General features: G+C 44.0%; 1 protein-coding gene across 5 annotated transcripts in view; it reads right to left on the reverse strand.

Annotated features, from left to right (window-relative positions):
* Positions 1–21,369, reverse strand: part of LOC129204842 (endogenous retrovirus group K member 9 Gag polyprotein-like) — a 34,038-nt gene that overhangs the window by 6,336 nt on the left and 6,333 nt on the right. Inside the window, exons 2-6 of one of the 5 annotated variants that reach the window (XM_054821539.1) lie at positions 21,029–21,079; positions 16,274–18,183; positions 13,023–13,067; positions 11,867–11,960; positions 8,770–8,834 (exon numbers count right to left, since the gene is read on the reverse strand). The gene's annotated coding sequence lies outside the window, so the exon portion shown is untranslated. Of the gene's footprint in view, positions 1–8,769; positions 8,835–11,866; positions 11,961–13,022; positions 13,068–16,273; positions 18,184–21,028; positions 21,080–21,369 lie in introns of those variants that run through there. The other 4 variants (XM_054821566.1, XM_054821575.1, XM_054821549.1 and 1 more) reach the window with 4 other exon arrangements.

Consider the following 21,369-nt stretch of genomic DNA (forward strand, 5'->3'; position numbering starts at 1 on the left):
CTCAAGTCTGTGTGGACACACTGTCATTCCCTGTGATATCTCTGGTTTCTACTGATTTAGGATCTGCTGGTGCCCTTGTAGAAAGCAACAGCAGACTTGACTGGACCAAGTTAAAGAAAAACATACAGCTTTCCTCATCCTCAGGACAAGGTGGAGTGAGAGAACAGCCGCTTTACTCATCTTCACTTGTTGTGTTGCAGGACTGTTGCACCATCCTATTTCACAAGCCGGAGGCTGCAGATACGGGCACCCAGCTGTGGGTGCTAACACACTAACTACTTGCTAAGGGCAGGGTGGTGGCCCAGACATGGTATTTCACTGACCAAGCAAGTAGAGAGCGAGTGCAGCTTAGTCTCAGCTGCTGTGGGGTGGATAGATAGCACTGATGAAGGCACATAGCAAGCACTGTCTTGCTGAACTGAAAGGAAGATGTTAGTGCCCTACTCACTGAGAAACTTACCTAAACTGAATGACCAAAGATGAGAAAGATGAGACACATTCTCATTTTTAAATGCCTCTTTAGTGTGACTCACATTAGTGTCTCCATCTGCCTAGTCTCTGCCTCATGGTTTCAGCTTCACAGATCAGATGACTCATATTCTCCAAGGTTGCTTTCCCATTTACTTCTCTGGGAAAAGGACCGCATGTTGAGAGCACAGAACCCCCTTCCTTCAGGGTACTCTTATTCAGAGTACGTTTGACAACCAAACAGGAAAGTCAAGTGTGTCAGAAGTATCTTCTGAGCTCTATTTAGGCTGACCAAACCAAGCAGATCAGCCATTTCTGTCTCACACCCAGCTAGAGAAGTGCTTCTGTTGGGATTTTTTTAGTGCAATAATGCTTTTTAGTATTGATGTTACTAACATTTAGCTGTACTGAGTAAATGTGCACATACACACACACGGATATTTATATATAGGTACATATGTAGTACACCTACTGTATACCTACAAATTCTATATATATAATGTAAATATGTATCTGTTGCATAGAAATGTTCATCTTCTCTACTTTGCTTTGTAAATGAATTGTACTTAGTCATTTCTTTTCTCTTCATTTGCCATTATCATTCATTAGGCCCAGCCTAGCAACGCTATGCATCTCTCTGACTTCACTGGGATTTTCTGATGCTGGGGCGTGCTGGTGAGGACGCTCTGTTCCGTGCAGAGTTAGGAGTGCTGCATAGTTTATATTTTGATATTGACTGAGTCAGGCCCTGATCTTGGGAGCTCTGTTCCGTGCTCCTTGGCACCAAAACACAGAATTTATCTCTGTGCTGGGGGTGCAGGCAGTATAGCTGACAGCTATTTTGCACATCCTTTGTATCTCCAGAGCTGGCTCCCAAAGCCAGGGTTGGATCCCGAGGCAGGCAAAGCAGAGTTGAAGTTCCTCTCGCTTGTCCCTGGTTACCAGCCTCCAGGTTATCTGCCAGTTAAAAGCACCGCGGGGATAGTGCTCACAGGCTCTGTGTCTGCAAGAGAAGGATGCTGCACTGAGGGTATTTCATCTCTAGCTTTGAGAAAGCTTGTCACTGCCCTTTCTGGCTTGCATCAAAAGGAGGACTAATGAAAAGCTAAGTCTGAGACCGTGAGCCCAGGCTCCTAGAGCCACTGACTCAGTGAAAACCGAAGACAGCCTTAAACACCCTTGACCTAGCACTGTGTAAGGGAAAATTCTTCCCTTCAATCATAGTCATACAAGAGTATTAACAGGAACAGTGAAAAGCCAGCTTTAACCTTTCAGTCAGAAGGTTCAACAAGCTCTAGAAGCACTCATCATCGTTGTCCCCAGCTTACAGATGCAGACACTGAAGCACAGGAAAGTGAACAATTTGTCCCAAAGCTACTCAGGCCGTGTCTAAGCTATCTAAACTAGAGCTGAGAATATGCCATAGGTAGGGCACTGCCCTACCTGCCAGCAGAAGCAAGTGAAGCTGGGTTTGGGTGCTGCAGGAAAGCTCTCTGAATTCTTCTCATAGCTTGCTTTTTTTTTTTTTTTAATTCTCCCAGAAACATTGTGGAATATTGATCAAGGAATGTTTTGCTTTAAAGAAACAATGGGTTTTCTGATTAAAATAATTCTGCTAAAATACAAGTCACAGAGCACACTGGGAGTTTTAAACAGGACAATTATTTTTCAGACACCTTCCAATATTTTATGGCTTTGCATGAGGAATATTCCACTCTGTCTCTAAACACACTGTAAATAATGGGAAAGCATTCTATGTACATTATTTACAGGCAAGAATTTTTCAGCTTTTGCTATTCTCTGAACAGTTTTAAAGCATTTCTTAGCTGTTTTTACAAACAAAAAAATTTATGGATAACTGCCACACCAATAAGGATCTCACGGCTCTGCCGGTCAGATTCAAGGAAATGCTGGCCTGGCAATCCTGTTGTCCTCAGTGGTTATTGATGCCTCTGACTTAATGCTTTACTGACTTGCTATTTGTTCACAGAATGAATTTGCCTGGAGTCAGAGCCAGCTTAAGCTGAAAGAAGTTGTTGGGCCTCCTGCTGGGCTCGAGAGCAAAGTTTACTGACTCTTTTGGTTAACTAGAAATAATTTTCCTTTATAATCTCAGGGCTCATAGCATTCACCAGTCCAGCTTTCCAAAAACATATCCAGGGAGTGCACAGAATACAATAAATCCCTGGAAGAGGAATGCACGATTCACAAACAAAACTTGATGTCTTGCATGAAATGAGGCAGAAACCACCCATATCCTCCACTGCAGATGCCTGCCTGTAAAGAAAAACTACATGCTTAAAAGATTATACCAGTTTTGGGTCTTAGAGCTTTTATACTATGTCAGTAAAGCCACGGCAGTTTTCTGCAGTTATTGCTCTGGGATAGCAAGCCTGTGCCCAGCCCCTGGGGCGCACAGCAGAGGAGACAGATGGGTACGTTTTGTTGCTGAGGGAAGGAGCTTCTGTGAGCAGTTTGGGAACTTCGTTTGCAAAGTGATGGATGTGTTCATCCACGCAAACTTGGAAAAAGGATGTGCCAGAATGGGGGCTAAGAAAACTCTGTACTATTTGTCCTCTATGTACAGTCCTGCGGACTTCACATTGACAGATTGATCCTGGTTTTGGAAAGGCCTAAACAATGTAAAGGAGTGAATAGAAGTACAGAAGAAATTAATAGCCTGGAGAAGAGAAGACTCCGAGGAGACCTTATTGCAGCCTTTCAATACTTAAAGAGGGCTTGTAAGAAAGGTGGAGACAGAATTTTAATAGGGCCTGTAGTGATGGGACAAGGGGTAATGGTTTTAAACTAAGAGAGGGTAGATTCATACTAGATATAAGTAAGAAATAGTTCAAAACAGCAGAGCTGAGAGCCTGAGGAACCAGGTATCCCAGCAGAGCAAAGGGATGCTTCAGATGACAAGAAGAGCGGCAGAAGAGTCAAAGGAGCTTCTAGGAGAAGCTTTAAATATGAGAATGACTCCAAGGCAGTGGCAGAGAATATTTTAACGCCTGGGAAGAAGACATTGAGTGAGGGGCCACAAAGATGATGGAGGTACTGAGGCATCTCTCCTATGAGGAAAAGCTGAGAGAGCTGGGACAGTGCATACAACCTTTCAGCTCGGCAGGCGGTGCCTGTAAAGGGACAGCATTCAACACACCTCAGGTCTCTCCATCACGCGGACCCCTGACTCCACGCTCCCTAGCAGCCTGGCTGCTCTCCTGGAAACTCCTCTCAGACCACGTGAAATCAAGGGACCCTCTGTGGTGGAAAGAGACCATCAACCTGGGAAAAGCCAGCAATAAAATACACATGCAGATATGTATTTTTCCCTTCTGTATTCCAGGATCTTTGCAAAAGTCTGTTTAACTCTTTCCCACAGATTTGTCAGAATGTCCCACAGCAGCAAAGTATTTCTCTGCAAGCCTGTCTTTACTTATAAGAGTTGCTGGCTTGGTCTGCCACTACCTAATTTGCTCTAAATCATCAGTTTCTACTCAAGTGCGGAGGAGGCCTGGTCTCCTGCCATAAGTCCTTTTGTTTAAACAAAGTCTCATATCAAAGTAACCACAGGATAGGAACCCAGGGCAGATTCAAGAGCAAAGTCTTGGAAAGAGGCACTTGGACATAAAACAAGAGCTATTTCATTTCCTTATTTTCCCTTTTACCATCTAAATGCAGGTTTATGTTACACTGAATCTCTGGGAAACGCCAGAGGAAATGTGGGCTGGCAAATGAAATGTCCTCTGCAGGCACACTCCTCTTTTTCTCAGCAGACCAAGCATCTCCTCTGGAGGTTCTGGCCCTGGGCTTTACTCAGTTACAATTAAAACTTTATGGGTTTATATTGTACTGACTTCCTCAGCAAATACATATTAAAATAGAAATGTCATTTTCACTGCGAATGGGAATTTGCTTTTTGATTTTTACCCTAAGCATTGAAACCAAAATCCATGAAAGATTATCTAATTTCTGCAAGTTTTAAGTCATATAATTTAGTTTTGTAAGTTGTGTAGTGAATTAAGATTAGTGTAAATCACTAGGGTTTTTTTAAAATGTTTCTTGTTTGGGCTAACAATAAATTGCAAGATACTTGATGACAGGTTTCATGTGCAAAATCAAGGCAGGAGACTTCTGATGAGATAACTTGCTAATTTATTACATGCTACTACCTAGTGCTTGGGCAGCAGTAACAGTTGGGAGCTGCTGTCAGAGACCAGTAACACAACGGCGGCTCCAGCCAAGAAGCCAGCAAGCCCACAGCCTTGTACTGCTCCTGCACAGGCAGCTTTGCCTCTTTGCCTGGGCTTAGAGCTGCCCCTGCTTGGAGGGCTCCTGGGCAAGCACTGAGCAGCCTCAACTTTTTAGTCATTAAAACGCACCCTCTGTTCTGGAGGGCTGCCCACTTTTTTGTTTCTGCAGGCCAAAACATTGCCCACCGAGAAATGAAAGCCCACGGATCTGCTGCCTGGGCCGTGCAATGCGCGGGGCCACGGGAGAGACTGCTGGACCTGCTGGCTTGTGCAAGAGAGCAGGCGGTGAGCAGGAAGCGGGCGAGTCGGGACCCAGAGCCACCGAAGGCAACAGGCATCCTCTGGGAAGCCAGCCACAGCCCGAGGCCACGCAGCCAGTGCTTACCCTTTATTGGGCAGGTCGCTAACTTATTTCTGCTGCCCTTCACCCAACGTCCACAGTCTGCGACGTCCCTGCCTGCTGAGGCCTCCTCTGAAATTCTGCCCTCTTCCCCTGCCATATACCTCTCTGCAAATAAAAACTACCCGTCTAAAGCCAATTCTTACCGACACCGTGCCGAGCTTTCACTGACTATTTCTTCATTAGCCAGTAACATGGTGTCACAGGAGCAGGTCAGTAAATTGAAGCAGTCGGTGCCGATTTCCTCATTCCTCATTACTCCAGTATATGGGGTTTACTCCAGCCTGGGAGTTTAAATTCAGGGGACATTTAGCGTGCTACCCTGGACTAAACATTCCTGCCAGGTGTGCATGAGACCTGTCACGTGTCTGGACCCTCATTTCTCTGTCAGGGGCTGGTTTGTACATCAAGTGGAGCCTCCAGGGCTGTTTTCTCCTGGAGAACCTGCATTCACAACAGATCCACTCTGCAAAATGAACCAGCGTGCAGCTGGCAGGTCCATCAGGGACCGTCCTCCAGAACTACACTACTTCTCCAAGCCAAAATGCCAAAGCTGATGCCGTTGTTAAACGCTCTTCTCCCGTATTGTCCCTCCCCCAGCCATCCTGTGAGCGTGCTCCCCCCCAACCTGACCTTTTCCCGTAACCCTGCTCAAGCGATAACCGCCAGCGGTGGTCGTGATGGATGCGTCTGGTCGTGATGGATGCATCCAGCTCAAACTGGATTCGGGGGGAGACAGATAACAACGCAATAGCCAAGGGCTAATTTATGGCAACACGCCTTCCTGACCACAGAGCTGGTCAAAGTCTGACTCAAGCCAAATTTGGAAGAAACTAACACCTGCAGTCGGTAGGTAAATATGACCATGAGTCAATCATCTTACCCCATAAATAGTGTGCAGCCCAGGAGCCCTTTGAGCTCTCCTGCACGGCAGCAGGCTGCACACCAGGATCTCCCCTGGAGTAGAGACACCTCTCAAGGTTACTCCTCAAGGTTGAGAGATTCCTTGCCACAACGGATTCTCGGTAAGTGACTAATAGCATGCTAAACTTTGAAATCTCAGCTAAGTGATATAAAGGATTGATTGTGCATATATAAAATCCTTTAGACATAAACCGTTGATCAAGTCTGGGACTAGGACTGGATCCAGCCGCACCTACGCTCCTCTCCAAGAAGTTTAGAAAGCAAGGGGGTCCTTTCTGAACCTCATGACTTAACAGGAGGGCCTCTCTGATGGTTTTGTCTGACCCTGTCCCCTGTGCAGTAAATAACCCAGTGTACCTTGCCATTGAATCTTGTTAAACTACTGTCGCATTTACGGTTGAACTTTGTTAATTCATTGTTTTATATGACTAAAGTATATTGTTGCTTCTCTCTTACGAGTGAAGTGCACCACTCCATCCGCGACACATCCTCACGACAGCTACAGATCCTATATTGGCTGTGCAGCACCTTGCTTTGGCTCTGCCTCACCTGAACACCTGCCCGGTCGCAGCACTCCACCACAGCTGGCACAGAAGAGGCTGAAGAACTGTCTCCTCTACCAGCGATGAAGAAAATGAGGAGAACCAGGAGGTGCTAATACTGTTCACCAGATCTGGACAGCCAAACTCAGTGGAATTTATCGGTTCATGTGCAAGGTGAATTCTGCCCGGAGGGTAAGATTATGCATGTGAGTGTGGTAACATTCAGCTACCATGAAGTAAAATTAGACTGTGGATTTACAGTGTATTAACTAGCTCTGTATGGCAACTGTGCGCATGCATACTCTTGCCCCATGCTAAGTGTTTAATAAATCCCCCATTCTCCCTGAAGAGCAAGCTTTTCTTTACCATAGGATGGACATGTATACAAGAGTTGTTACCCCAGAGTACCTCACACCTCCTACATCCATGTCGCAGCCTTTCCCACCAGCTTCTTGTATTCTGTGGAGCTGACTCTATTAGGAAGCTCCTTAGAGACAGGAACATTAATGTCTCCATTGCAATATTGAAATTTTAAATGTTAATTTGTTGGTTTTGCTTAAGAAGCCAAAGACCATGTGATAAGTGATACCAAATGTGTCCAAATAAGCTATGATTGTGCTGAGCAATCTATCAGGTTCAGAGTAATAAATGACTACACAAATAGCTAGTTTTAATGATGTTTCCTCTACAGATTTATAGCAGAAATAAAACCCCAAAGCATTTGGCTCCTGAGGAGCACTGACAAGACTTGTTTAGCATGGATGGCTGATACATACAGATTTTGAGGCACAGAAGTTGCTATACCCGAATGCAAACTGGGGATTTTATGGTATCATTTCCATTTTCTTCCCCCTGAATGTTAATCAAGCAGCAAATGTATGAATAAGATAACATTGATTCTGTTAGCAGGCTGGCAATCAGCTAATTGACTTTCTCTGTGCACTAGGTAATGTGTATGTGCTGCTCCAATTATCTCTTACTCCTGAAGAAATAATTCCTAATATTTAGCAGAACCATTATTCCAATGATACATTACCTCCACATGTTTCAGTTAAAATATCTTCCCCTTGATAGCTCCCTTAATTGCCTTTTGAAATGTTAACATGTATCTGCCCTTGCATTGATATATTAAATCCTTTTCTTTTAATTAGGGAGTTCAAAGACAAAAGCTTTACAAACGAAATAGAGTCAACTGTCCTCTACATTAGCCTGGACCATTTATTTTGCAATCACTTGGGTTGGAGCAGGAGTGTTTCCCGCTGACCTGCCAAGCATGAGTCCTGCTGGGCAGTCAGGATGGGCTCCCTCATCTTCAGCAAGACAGAGGCAGCAAATGTCTTGGCCCTCATCCTCAGACAGGCTGTGACCAAAAGGCCACCCACCTGTTGAGTGCCCGTCACCACGGCACATTTGGTCCGATGAAGCCTGTACTTCTAATCCCAGGCCATATAAATTCAGGTGGAATTCAATATAAACTTCTTTATTCAGACACGACTGGCACGGGACATTTTTCATGACCTAAATTATTTTCATTATTTATTTATGTGTTGGGTTTTGTGTGGCAAGGTTTTGGTAGCGGGAGGGGCTACAGGGGTGGCTTCTGTGAGAAGTTGCTAGAAGCTTCTCCTGTGTCTAATAGAGCCAATGCCAGCCGGCTCCAAGATGGATCCGCCCCTGGCCAAGGCCAAGCCAATCAGCGCCTCTGTGATAACATATTTAAGAAGGAAAACAAAAGAGTCAGAGAAACTTTTTGCAACCGGAGAGAGGAGTGAGAAGAGGTAAGAAGCTCTGCAGACACCAAGGTCAGTGAGGAAGGAGGGGCAGGAGGTGCTCCAGGCGCCGGAGCAGAGATCCCCCTGCAGCCCCTGGTGAAGACCATGGTGAAGCAGGCTGTCCCCTGCAGCCCATGGAGGAAGGATGAGGGGGTGTAGAGATTCCACCTGCAGCCCGTGGAGCACCCCACGCCGGAGCAGGTGGAGGCACCTGAAGGAGGCTGTGGCCCGTGGGAAGCCCACGCTGGAGCAAGTTCCTGGCCGGACCGATGGACCCGTGAAGAGGGGAGCCCACGCCAGGGCAGGTTTGCTGGCAGGACTTGTGACCCTGTGGGAGGGACCCCACGCTGGAGCAGTTTGTTCCTGAAGGTCTGCACCCTGTGGGAGAGACTACGCTGGAGCAGTTCGTGAAGGACTGTAGCCCGTGGGAGAGAATCCATGTTGGAGCAGGGGAATGTTGAGAGGAGTCCTCCCCCTGAGGACAAAGAAGCGGCAGAGACAATGTGTGAGGAACTGACCGCAACCCCCATTCCCTGCCCCCTTGTGCCGCTGAGGGGGGAGGAGGTTGAAGCCGGGAGTGAAGTTGAGCCCGAGAAGATGGGAGGGGTGGGGGGAGGTGTTTTAAGACTTGATTGTATTTTCTAATTCCTGTACTCTGTTTCACCTAGTAATAAATTAGATGAATCTGTTCTCTACATTGTCTGTTTTGCCCGTGACGGTAATTAGTGAGTGATCTCCCCCTGTCCTTATCTCGACCCAAGCCTTTTGTTATACTTCTCCTCTCCCATCCCGCTGGGGGAGGGGTGAGTGAGCGGCCGCGTGGCACCCAGCTACCGGCTGGGCCTAAACCACGACAATTTATTAAGGTTAGCCAGAGAGATCTGAGAGCTCATTACTTTGGAATATGTCAGTAGAAAAAGAAAATAAAGCACAGTTGTAAAATATTTTCTTAACTAGTGCTCTTTCTCTGTCTCCTGCAAAATGTTGGGACACGTATACAGAAAAAGGGATGAACAAGACCAAAAGAGAGGACAGGAGATGCATGAAATTACTAAATGAAAACTCAGTGATAATATAACCAAACCAGCTTGCATTTTCCTGTCATGAAAGCAACCTATTCAAAATTGTACATCTACCTGTTCTGTTGGACTGCACAGGTAAAATAAAGGAATGCTGTATGCGATACCTAAACTAAATGTCAAAATCAAATGCCAGGCTGCAAGACTCCTCTATGAAATAGGTTTTTATTGACCATCCTGCATCACCCCTCTTGCCTTTCCCCCTTTCAACACACAGTGCCAAACAGTGTGGATAACAGATGCTGGTTTTGGGAAAGGGGTTTGGTGGGTGGAAGCCTCGATGGCTTTTGCTGGGACATTAAGATTGTGGCCTGTCTGGTTGTATTATTAACATGTCTGTTGCCAGCTGAGTTACCATACACGAAGAGATTCATCTGGGCAAGCATAACCGCTCCTTCTCTGAGGGGTTTAACATTTTTTAATTCGAAGGTAGCAACACAGGCTGAGGCACACCTACACCCTGCATCTCTGTCCCTGAAGCATCTCCTTCAGCCAATGGCACGTGCAAGCCTGCAGAAATTGGGCTCCTGCCAGGCTGCTTTGGGACTCTGAAACGAGGATTTAGATACCTGTCTCACCTGCAGGAGCCACTCCAGCAATGTTCTGGCTATTATCTGAGGCCGTGTAAAAAAAAAAAAAAAAAAAAAAAGACAGTTCTCCACCTCAGACTTTTAGGGTGGACTATATGAGTATAGGCAAGTACACTGATTTATTCAGTGGTTACAATAATTCCACTCCCTTCCCATAGCTGACATGAAGTGAGGAATTCAGCTCAGTTCTTACATTTCATAGAAAAATATATACAATTAAAATGTACTTGGCAATTTTGGATCAGTGGATAAAAACACTGAAGTAGAGGGATTTTTTCCCCTTTTCTTAGAGACTAGTGTTTTGAAGTAGGGCGAGGTTCTTTCTCTCAGCACCAGCTCTGCTTTACTGTCAAAGTGGCCTGATCTTTAAGAAACTTGCAATAAGAAAGATTTTCTAGCCAGTAAGTCTGATACCTTTACTAAGTCAGAGAGCGAGTTAAGGATGTGCGGTATGAATTGTATTGAGCTAAAAGGTGCTGTTCAGTATGCACTTGCTGCCTGACGGGAGCCTGACAGGTCTGCTTAGCGGGAGGCTGGCTGACCAGTGCTGTGCGCATGTGGGAAGTATGGGTAACATAGCATTTCTACATACACTACATAACAAGCATTTCTAATTAGCTTATGCCAGCTCCTCCTCTCCTCCTAGGAGACTTGAATAGTGTCGACAGGAGCTACGTTCAGTACACACATGGAAATTAACTCCACTAACTTGAATTCTGCATTTGGTCATAGTCAGTGGAAATGAAGGGGAAATGAAAGGTTTAGAAAGAAGTGACTTTCTATTCCCTCTGATAAATTAATCCAAAAGCTGACATTTCATATGTGATTTAACTAGTCCTGAATAGACTCATTAAATGTCCAGTTTTGTTGGTTAATATTCCCACAGAATCCATTACCAATGTCATTAGAGGAGATAAAATAGTATAATTTCTTCACTTGATTATGAATGATTTTAAGGTTTAGTAACAAGTATTTGTAACAATCTCAGCCATTATCTAGGTAACTAGTATCAATAACAGGCTTCCTAAATGAATTATAAGAATTAATCGGACAATACCATAATTGCATATTGCATTAATTATACATTCACCCAGTGACAGCAGTCAAAATTCAAGCCTTGCCTAAAGGTAGACTTAAGAATCAATAAATGCATTTTTAACAGCTTAAAGGTAAAATCACCTTCTATGTAGTGTCTTATTAAGAGATAATCATAACATTCGACTTGCAAGACACAGTCATTTATCTGTTTTTTTCATACATACTCATTTTTTGTTATTACTCATTTGCTACCATCCAATGTACTTAAACATCTTTGCACATGTTGTACAATCTTGTCTATCAAGAGTTTTATAATCAGTTTGTCAGGAAGAAATTAAAATTTTTCAATTGCAACATTCAATCCAAAACTAGCGCAACTGCAGATGACAGAAATATAGAAAATATGTTTCCACAAAGCTTGTGTAATAAGATCTGAATTAATCTCAATGATGGACAGGGAGTAGTAATTCTTTTACTAAGCCTTCTGCAAATAGACACCCTCCTAGCAGTAAGCAGCAACGTTTATTCTTTTACTATCACGAGTCATATGTAGCTAAAAACATTCATCCCTCACTTGTGAGCCTTCACTCACAGCTTTGATAAATAACATATTCATACTGCACAGAAAGGACTTGGAACAGTTTCCCATATACCTATCGTGTGCTTTGTGTTTATGGTAATTTATTTTACGGATTTAGAGTGCTCCCAGTGGTACTGCAATGAAATCGGTGCAGTTATTGTAATTGGATTTACCTTGCCGGAGGAAAGGTCAGCTTTCAAAGAAGAAGGAATTATTTTACCTTTTCCTTCATCAGCCAGGCACCTCTCCGATGTGTACACGTAAAGCTTCAATTTCCATATCCTTTGTTGACTAACAATTTTACTGCATTCTGCCTGGAAAAAAAAAAAAAAAAGCCAGAGTAACCCTCAGCTGAAAGCATTTTCCAGCTGCATTTAGAAATCACTTTACCCACTCCTGAAGTGCAATCACCACAAGTGAAGTGAAATGGCTTTTCTAATAGGAAGCCGCGACAGACAATTTCAAAGCGAAATTTCAGGGGGAATGGAGAGAAGGCAGGCTGTAATTACACCTGGTGAAAATTACCTGGGATCAAAGGCTAATAGAGCATCTCTTTTTAAGTCCCACGGGAATGCTTAAGGGACTGAAGGCAGCAGAGAATTCCCATGGTGGGACAGGAGCGGATGAGGTGGAACAGACAGACAAGCGCAGATCTGCTGAAGGGCCAGAGGCGATGTAAAGGATCTGGGCAGTCACAACGCAGATGCTGAGGCTGGCTCTGTGCGAGCTACCTCCAAATTGCCGAGCAGGGTAACTGCTCGCTGAGGCGTGATACTTATTGCAACTGTGGGTCGGGCTGCTTTGGGGCCCGAGCCCATTTCTGTGTGGCCCCACGGGGCCCTGCTTGTCCGCATCAGCGCAAGCCAGTGCTTACTCAGGAGTTTCAGCATCTCCATGCAGTCTGACACATTCCTGTGCTCTAAAGTATCCGAATAAGTGCATTTATAGATATCCAGAGACCCCAACAGTTCCCACGGAAATTAAACATCTTTTTCTGGGCAGGCTTTGTTGAATCAGCCTGAAATTAAACTCCTTTTTGGGAAGCGTTGACTTTGTATAAACTAAATTTCTACCAAAGTGCTCTGAGAGCAGTTTCACAACTGGCATGCATGGCTCCGGGTAACGTAACTGAGCACAGCTGGCAGCTCAGCCCGTGCGCAGGATGTATCCGCAGTGTGCAGCAAATACAGCGCTGCCGGAGCCAGTCTTTCCCTCAGGTCTCTGTGTCTCTGGCTGCAAGAAGGATTAAACATTTTTCACTTGTATATTTTCTGATGGGCAAGGTCAGCCTCTGACATGATGGGTATTGGATCATGTCACGCCTGAACAGAAGCGTAAATGACCCATGAAATTAAAGGACATTTTCTGGCACTCACTCAGGACAGCTCAAGTTTCCTGAAGGTAGATCAGCCTGGAAAGTCCTAGCAACAAAGAGAAGATATTCATCTCTAGGTGGAAGAAATACCCCACACAAAAATACACAAACAGCAAGAGCCTAACTTGAGTCCAATGAAACAAAAAGATGCGTTTTTTTCACGTTAGAGAACAAAATACGAAACAGGGAAAGAAAAACAATTCTATAGAAGTGTCATATCTTAAAATGTTTAAGGAACTAATACCATATAACATCAGTGATTAGGACAGCTTATAGCAAGCATCGGACAACAGCACTGCGGGATCTGCAAGGATGTGGCTGCTGCCTTGGCTTTGGCAAGAGTTTCAGTCATCCGAGCCTCTGCGGGGTGGGACAGCCTGTGAGGAGCCGTCTCTTTCCACTGCTGTGGGCACAGAAGAGCTCCTCTGATATTTCCCCCCAGCCTAGGGTCCAAGACTGTTTACTGTGAGGTCTCTGAGACATCCAAGTCTGCTGCCCTCCGAATCTGAAACTGTCTAGATTTGGTGATGCACCGAGCGAGCTGTCGCAAGACAGCTAGGATCTGCCTCTCTTCTACAGGGCTTTGGAGGGGCTTTCCACAACTCCCAAAGGACATGACACAGCATCCAGCTGCCTGATCTGACCCTAGAAAACTAACTTGCTAGCTTGGTATCTACCACCTTTTGGATTTCACTATGGCCGTTGCATTGTTAAAAACTTGCTGGGGTGCCTACAGCCATATAGGCATTTCTGTCTTTTTAATAACATTAATAAATACATTTTCAGAAAATCAGTATAACAGCATCAAGCTGTAACAGTCCAATCTTGCCCATTAGATAAATGCCAAAAGTTGTGCAGTTACTGGGTGACTAAAAATTGCTCAGCCTGATGGTCTCTAAAAAGGGAGACAAGAATTACTTTTCAAGCACAAAATCTGCGGGAGATGACAGATGTTTGCACCTAGCAAAATAGTCATGTCAGCTTTCTAATATCTAATACAATTATGTCAAGCACTGAGCTCTTTTTTTATTGTGTAAAAAGGGCCCTCTGTGAAAACGTACCTATGCACCATTTTAATCTGAATGACAAGCAGCATTGCCAGGCATTGCAGTGATTTCTCCAACCTACCACACCTGCTTGGTAGTTGGAGCCTTCAGTTATATTCATGGTATCACCCCAGGGTACAAGGTGGAGATTTGCAGGAGAGTGAAAAAATAGCTTAGCATGAAACTGTATACTACAGATGTTGTAGCCAGAAATGGCATTAATAGTAGTGACATACCGGCCCTGTCAAAGTGCAAACATTTTCTTACAGTCAGCTTTATAAAACACGTAAAATAATCTGCCCAGAAATGAGATGCCTGGGAGTAAGGTGAACAACTGACTTCTTGTCTGTTCTTTACATAAGGGGCTTTAAGTGCCCTACTTATTAAAAAAATAATAGTATGGATTTTGAAGCTGGTAATTACATGTTTTAAATGCAGGAGTTTGTTTAAAATACAAGTGATAAACCAGGAAATCATTACATACGAGCATTATGAAAACATTTCTGGCGTTAATGAGATAAACTTAAGTTACACAATATTGATGTTTTCTCTAGTGTTCTATAATCGTGTTTTCAGAGAGATGTTCCACTAACCCATTGAATTACTCTATTTTTTCCAAAATTTAAAAAGTGAGCTGAAGTATTTATCTTTTCCTACTTCTTATTTCCTACCAAAAAAAGTGCTAACTGGATTTCATGATTTAGCTTTACCCACGCCCAGTAAAGAAATTAGGAATATGGTGCCTTCTACTTTGAGCTGGTTTCATTTTTGAGCATCCCGGGTTTCCAAGCACTGTGTCAGATGACATGTCAACAACGAGAATAAGTCTATCAGAACAGCTCTGCTTTTCAGTAACCTCTTCATCACTCCCAGGGAGAAGATCTGTGGCCCAGAACAGCCAAACCATTCCCTCTTGCATTCTCAACATCTTTGTAGTCCACAGCAGTTGAAGTCTAAATGAGACATGGGCATGTGCTTGGTCTTCTGCTATTTCTTACAGAGCAAATGTCTCTTACTGCTCTTCCTGTGTCCTTTACACCTCTGGCATAGACCTCTGAGTGAGGTAGAAAATGTCCCTATTACCAATCTCTTTTCCTAATAGGGACTTGAGACATAACGAGCCAACAACATACCGGTAACTTAGTACTTACTGTCTTTCCAAGTATTTGTCAATTGACAAAGCCCTCTAGATACTAATCTCGTTTTATTTGTGTTAGAGATACAGCTCTGCCACTTGCATCACTGGACAAACAGCAAGATTAGGAGAGTGCAGGCTGCCGTCCTCACATTGCACATTCTTTTGCCAGATGAAAACTGGTTTAGAAATGACTGATGAATTCTGGACATCAGTGATTTTTTTTTTTTTTTAATTTACTGCCCTGTAAAGTCAGTAATCTTCACTGAGCATTTAACAGCCATCTAAAGTTCCTAGCACTGAACATGTGAGAAAAGGTGACTGTATCACTGCCTCCTGTTTTACATGTGCACACAAAGGTATACATGTAAGGTATGAATCTCTTCAGAATAATGTTTGCCCTCACAGGGCCAAGCTTAATGTCCACGTTCCTTGAATTTTCTTGCAATCTACTGCTGCACAAAGGACTTAACTGAAAGGAAACCTTCCCACTGTGTCTGTAGAATTCCTATTTCCAAAAAAGCTTTGTCCCAGCAGGCAGTGTACTTCAGCAGAGTGCCTAAGGGTACCTCCTGAGACGATACCTTTGGTCTCCTGCTTTCTAAAATGTGCCCACACAAATAAAAATACACAACTATAACCTCAAGGCACACTGTTTAGTAAGTACAGTATCACGATGCGAGCATGCAACCATTCTACTGAAGATTACTGTAAACAAAATGTAGCTGAATTGTGCCAAAAAGCATTGTAGCATATTTTCAAAATCAAGTTTCTCTTATCAGCTTAGAATTTATAACATATTTGTAATAAGCATTTATCCTGTTCTCTACAGAGCATATAACACATTCCCGTGACACAGAACATAAAAATGCAGGACTGTGTTTAGCCATATTCTAGTCCAAAAGCGGCTGCGTGCCAAGGCAAGGCCTCAAGAACACTTGACTGGTCTAGTCACATCTGTTACTACTCAGTGACTATTGTTCAACATTTGGTTATATTTTTCAAGAGGTTTCATTCAATCCTTCTATGAACCAGCGGTTTGACTCGTGTGTACAATGAGTACAGACTCACCCAAGCTGGTAACCACAGTGGGTAAACCCCAGAAGCGGCATGCAGAGATGCTTCAGTTAGCTCTGCGGGAGCCATCACTGCAACCAGAAGCAGGGTCAGCTACGCCAGTGTGTGCTCTGCCTCAGCTGGACAGACCTGCCAGGAAGCCTCGCAACCCAGGCTGGCAGATTTACACGGTGCTCCGCTGAGCCACAGGGACTCACCAGCTGGGATGTCTGTCCTGGGTTCCTCTGGGTTTCTGCTCGTGGCTATGCCATGGCTCTTCCGTCCCTTCTAAGTGGAAAACTTCCTCAAGAACGGGTGAAGGAAGGACAACTGCACAATAGGAACTCATACCACTTCATCCCAAGTGCCTCCACTCAGTACAGTTTCAAATCAGTCAGCCCAGCTTGAGAATAGGAACAGGAGATGATGAATGATGTACGAAATCTCCGGACATAAATATTAACTGAATTGTCCTGAAATGGCTGGATACGGTAGTGAAAAAAGTCACTGCTTCTTGTCCCTGACATAGTGGGACTGAAATCACGTATTCATCTTCCTTGCAGGTTAAGATAGATTGCCAGGATCCATCTGGAGGTGCAATGCTGTAACTTCCCAGTAGCAATATCCTACACACTGTTTGGCAGTGGTAATGGCTGTTCTTTCCCTCTCGGTTTTGCCTCAAACCTAAAGTGTGATTAACGTGTCTCAGTTCCTACAAGTGGCCACTGTGTGACAGGAGCACAGGTTCTGCAAATGTAGACAGCTCTGATAACCAGAGAACTGCATATTGAGCATCCTAAAATCATGCCACGAGACAGGTGAAGACAGCAATTTGATGTCCCACCAAGCCTTTTCTTCTCTGGACTGAACAAACCCACCTCCCTCAGCCTCTCCTCATGTATCATGCTCTCCAGCTCTCAATCAGGCTCGGTGGCCCTCAGGCAGATGAGTTCCAGCTGGTCAACTCCTTCTTGTCCAAAACTGGACACGGCACTTCAGACAAAACCTCATGAGTGCCAGAGACAGACAATTAATCTTTTCTCTGGTCCTGCTGGCTACAAATTTGTTAATACAGCCCAGAATGTGTTTGACCACCTTTGCTGCAAGAGCACCCTGCTGACTGTTGTTCAACTCATCCTCCACAGCTGCCAGGTCCTTTTCTGCAAAGCTGAAAATGGAACAAAATTATAGAGCAACGGACTTCAAAAGTAATCCCAAGGAGAATGATTCAATATTTTCATCTCGCCTCCAGTGTATACGCTTTGATGAATTGATATCTTCAGCTAACATTCCCATTTCACATTAGCTCTTTATTTCCGAACCTATGCTCACCCGTGTCAGCAAACAGCCCCTACATCAGCTACGATCACTCACGGTGCCAGCACGGCACAGCTAACATTGCATTGACCCATTCCGTATGGACTTACCTGCTTATGCACACTAAAAACACAGCACCAAAAGCTGTAAAATCACCAAGAGGATACAGCTCCCACAAGCCCTGCATAAATCAGCACAGATGTGGGCAGCTGTGGTGGGATGGACAGTGAGGTCTGCTTTCTCCTTGCTGTCTGGCAGACGGGGATGCGTTCTTCACAGAAGGTTTCTGTCCAAGGCAAGACAAATGCAAGCACTCCACTCTCCCTGTTGCCACCTGTGTACAGCTCAGTAGCACTGTGCCGCACTGATTGAATTAGGAAGAATGACTGAAGAAGAGCGCTTTGCTTTGACCAGCACTGGCAGTGATAGAATAAAGAGAGGGTGTTTCTCCCTTTCCTCCTTTTTCTTCTTCTCCTGCGACCACGTTGTATCACAGCTGGCTGCTTTTAGAGGTGTCAGCTGTTTTGTCAGAGCAGCTTTATTGAATGAGAAGGTGTCAGGAAGCATGTAGGAAAACTCCTCCTGCTTTTAACTGTAGAAAATTTGCCCTGAGAAGAAAAAAACCCAGTTATTCCAGTCAATTAGACTGACATCTGCTTTCATAAGTGGCTTGCTTGGAGTCAGCACCCCAGGAAATGCCATGTGTCACAACCAGAGAGTCCTGCAGTTCGCCTTTCTACATCCTGAACTCTGCCATCTCCCTTACACGCTGTTGCAGTTCTTACAGACCGCAGCTGCCCTATGCCGAGCCCTTCTGACTTGCCTCTGTCCCTCTTCAGCTTCTGACCTGCACAGGGACCTCTGCCTCTCCCCAACGGTGGGTTTAAAAGCACCTTCTTGTCTCCGAGTGGGATAGTGGTATGTCATGGGAGAATCACAGCGTCGTGAAACAATGGTGATAAATGCCAGATGGGAAATGGGACATCAAGATAATGTTTACTTACTAAAAATACACCCAGTCCTCAGGATCCCTCAAAATTGCCTTTTTACCTCTTCCTTTACTCAGTGGCTTCCCAAATCTAAACTAACTTGTGGAAAAAAAGCTATAACGTCATGTCTAGGTCTTCCACAGCAAGTGCAAACCTGAAATATGAACAGCTTTATGAAAAGTATAGGGGCACTCCTCTTAGTATCATAAAAACTAATGACTTCTGGGTGATAAGCATTAATACGACAATACTGAGATCCAAAAGAAATGAAGGCTTTGGCCTCAGCTAATATGTGTTTAATAAAAAAGGCATTTTTAATAAAAGTACAGCCTTAGCAGAAAGCTGATATAGTACAATTTCCACAAGGCAAATACTCTTGGGAATAGAATATCATTTAGATTTACAAAGGGATGATTTACAAACCAGGGGCATAAAAGAGAAAATTTGATGGTTGTGGTTATGTTTTCTGCAATGACTGGCAAAACAAAGGTATAATATACCCTAGAACTATATTTTATATAAATTGTCTAATCTTAAACAGAACTAAAAAAATCCAAACTTGTCTTAGCTCAGATGGGAGGTGTATTACAGCTAAGGATGAGACTTGCAAGGCATCTCATAAACTGCAGGAATTAGTGCTATTAACAGATTGGATATAATTATTTGAAATTCTGTATTAAACATTAAGATTATTTTTTCCCTTTTGGTCAGAACATAGCAAGAATTTGTTTCAGCTGCTTGTGTTGCACAGGGGTTTGTGCTAAGCTCTGTTGATTACCGGGAACCAGGCACTGAATGAAACCACCCTGATAAACACCTTGGCTGTAATCATAGAATCATGGACTCATTGAACCGTTTAGGTTGGAAAAGACCTTTAAGATCATCGAGTCCAACCGTTATCCTAGCACTGCCAAGTCCACCACTAAACCATGTCCCTAAGCACCACATCTACACGTCTTTTAAATACCTCCAGGGGTGGTGACTCAACCGCTTCCCTGGGCAGCCTGTTCCAGTGATTGACAACCCGTTCAGTGAAGAAATTTTTCCTAATATCCAATCTAAACCTCCCCTGGTGCAACTTGAGGCCATTTCCCCTCATCCTATCACTTGTTACATGGGAAAAGAGACCAACACCCACCTGGCTACAACCTCCTTTCAGTCACAGTCTACACCCCAGTCAGAAGAAGGCACCTTAATGGAGCAAGGCAGCAAATGCCACAGAAAGACGCTGCTTTCCGTAATAAGGCTTCTGTCTGAGCAAGGAGAGCACAGAGCTCGCAGAGAGATTTCCACAGCACGCTATGCAGGCACACGTATCATCAGCAATGTCATCTTCTCTGTTTACTTCTCAGGTTTACAGGTTCACATGGGCTTTGGGTTTCACTAAGCAGTGTCTGACCTTTCTGCCATCAGCAGTGCACAAGCCACTGATAACGGAGCACACCACAAACTTTCTGTGGGCTGGTATCTGAAGGGTTGGTGCCAGCTGCCCCGACCACACACCCTTCACTGCGTTGGGCTGGTCAACATGGCCCTTCCCATTTCTGGGAGGATGAGTGCCCTCAGAGAAAACACTGAGCAACAACTGCTGATTCCCTGTGTTTTAATCCGAATTAGCACCGTCCTTGGTGAAATTGTTCAGTTTCTACCAGCTGTCCTGGCCCTGCTCTGCGAAAAAGGGCAGTACTGGTTGAAATCCTGGAAGACCATATCTCTATTTCTGCCAATGCAGTCATAATGTCTAGTGGCTGGGCCTGGGGCAAATGATATATGGATACGTGTGCACACAATGGTATAGGTTGCACAACCATGCTTTCTATGCTCGTGTACACAGGTCTCCATCAATAGTGCTATAAACCAAAAGAACCTAAGGACCCTACTTTAGCAAATGAAATTTTATTTTAAGTTCCCAATGGCTTCCAGCTTTGTGCCAACCAGCTCTGGAAAAGAGTCCCAGGAATCAATATTGTAATAATTTGGATCAAGTTAAATATGAAATAAGTGATCTGACATTTAGGGTGTCAAATGCTTTTAAAATCTCATTTGAAGCAGAACAGTATGTCCTGAAAACATGTAAATACCAGATAGAAATAATCAATATGATAAAAAACAGGGTGAAGAACAAAGGAAATGCAGTTCCCAAAAATGTAACAATTAAGGAGCTGACCAGAGTCTGCTGATTGTGCTACAATGTCATAATTAAGAGCTGGAGAGGAAGCAGCATCAGGGGAATTACATGAATAAAGCTTAGATGGTACCATTGAGCAAACTCAGAAAAATAAATGGTTTAAAGGCAAGTAATGGTTTTTATATGATAGAAGGCTCTGTGGGCGAGAAGATTAATCTGTGTTTCATATTATAAACTAGAAGCAAACAAGATATTGCACAGTGTAAACTCAGTGAAAAACAGTACTGTCTTTTTTTTAAAGGGTGAAATATGTAGGAAGCTCTGGAGAAATCTTACTGGATCCACTTGCAGGGACAGAATGGTGTTTCAACACTGCTGCTAAGCCTCCTGCAAAAGGAAAAGACCATGATGAAAAGTGTCTTGAGCCAAAAATTCAGTATTAAATAAATGTGACTGTCATAAGCACATAAGGAACATCATACAGAATGGAAATAAAGGATGACATCCCTGATACACTGGAAGCATGACATATACAACATATGCTAGAAAGCTGGCTTCAGAACAGCACTCACATCTCCATTTCTACTTCTTAGAGAGAGCTATATTAACCAGGTGTATGTCTCAGTGCCCTCTATCAGAAGAATTAAAATTAATCTCTATTCCGCTTTCAAACCATG

The sequence above is a fragment of the Grus americana genome, chromosome 1 (assembly GCF_028858705.1).
Source record: "Grus americana isolate bGruAme1 chromosome 1, bGruAme1.mat, whole genome shotgun sequence".
NCBI lineage: Eukaryota > Metazoa > Chordata > Aves > Gruiformes > Gruidae > Grus > Grus americana.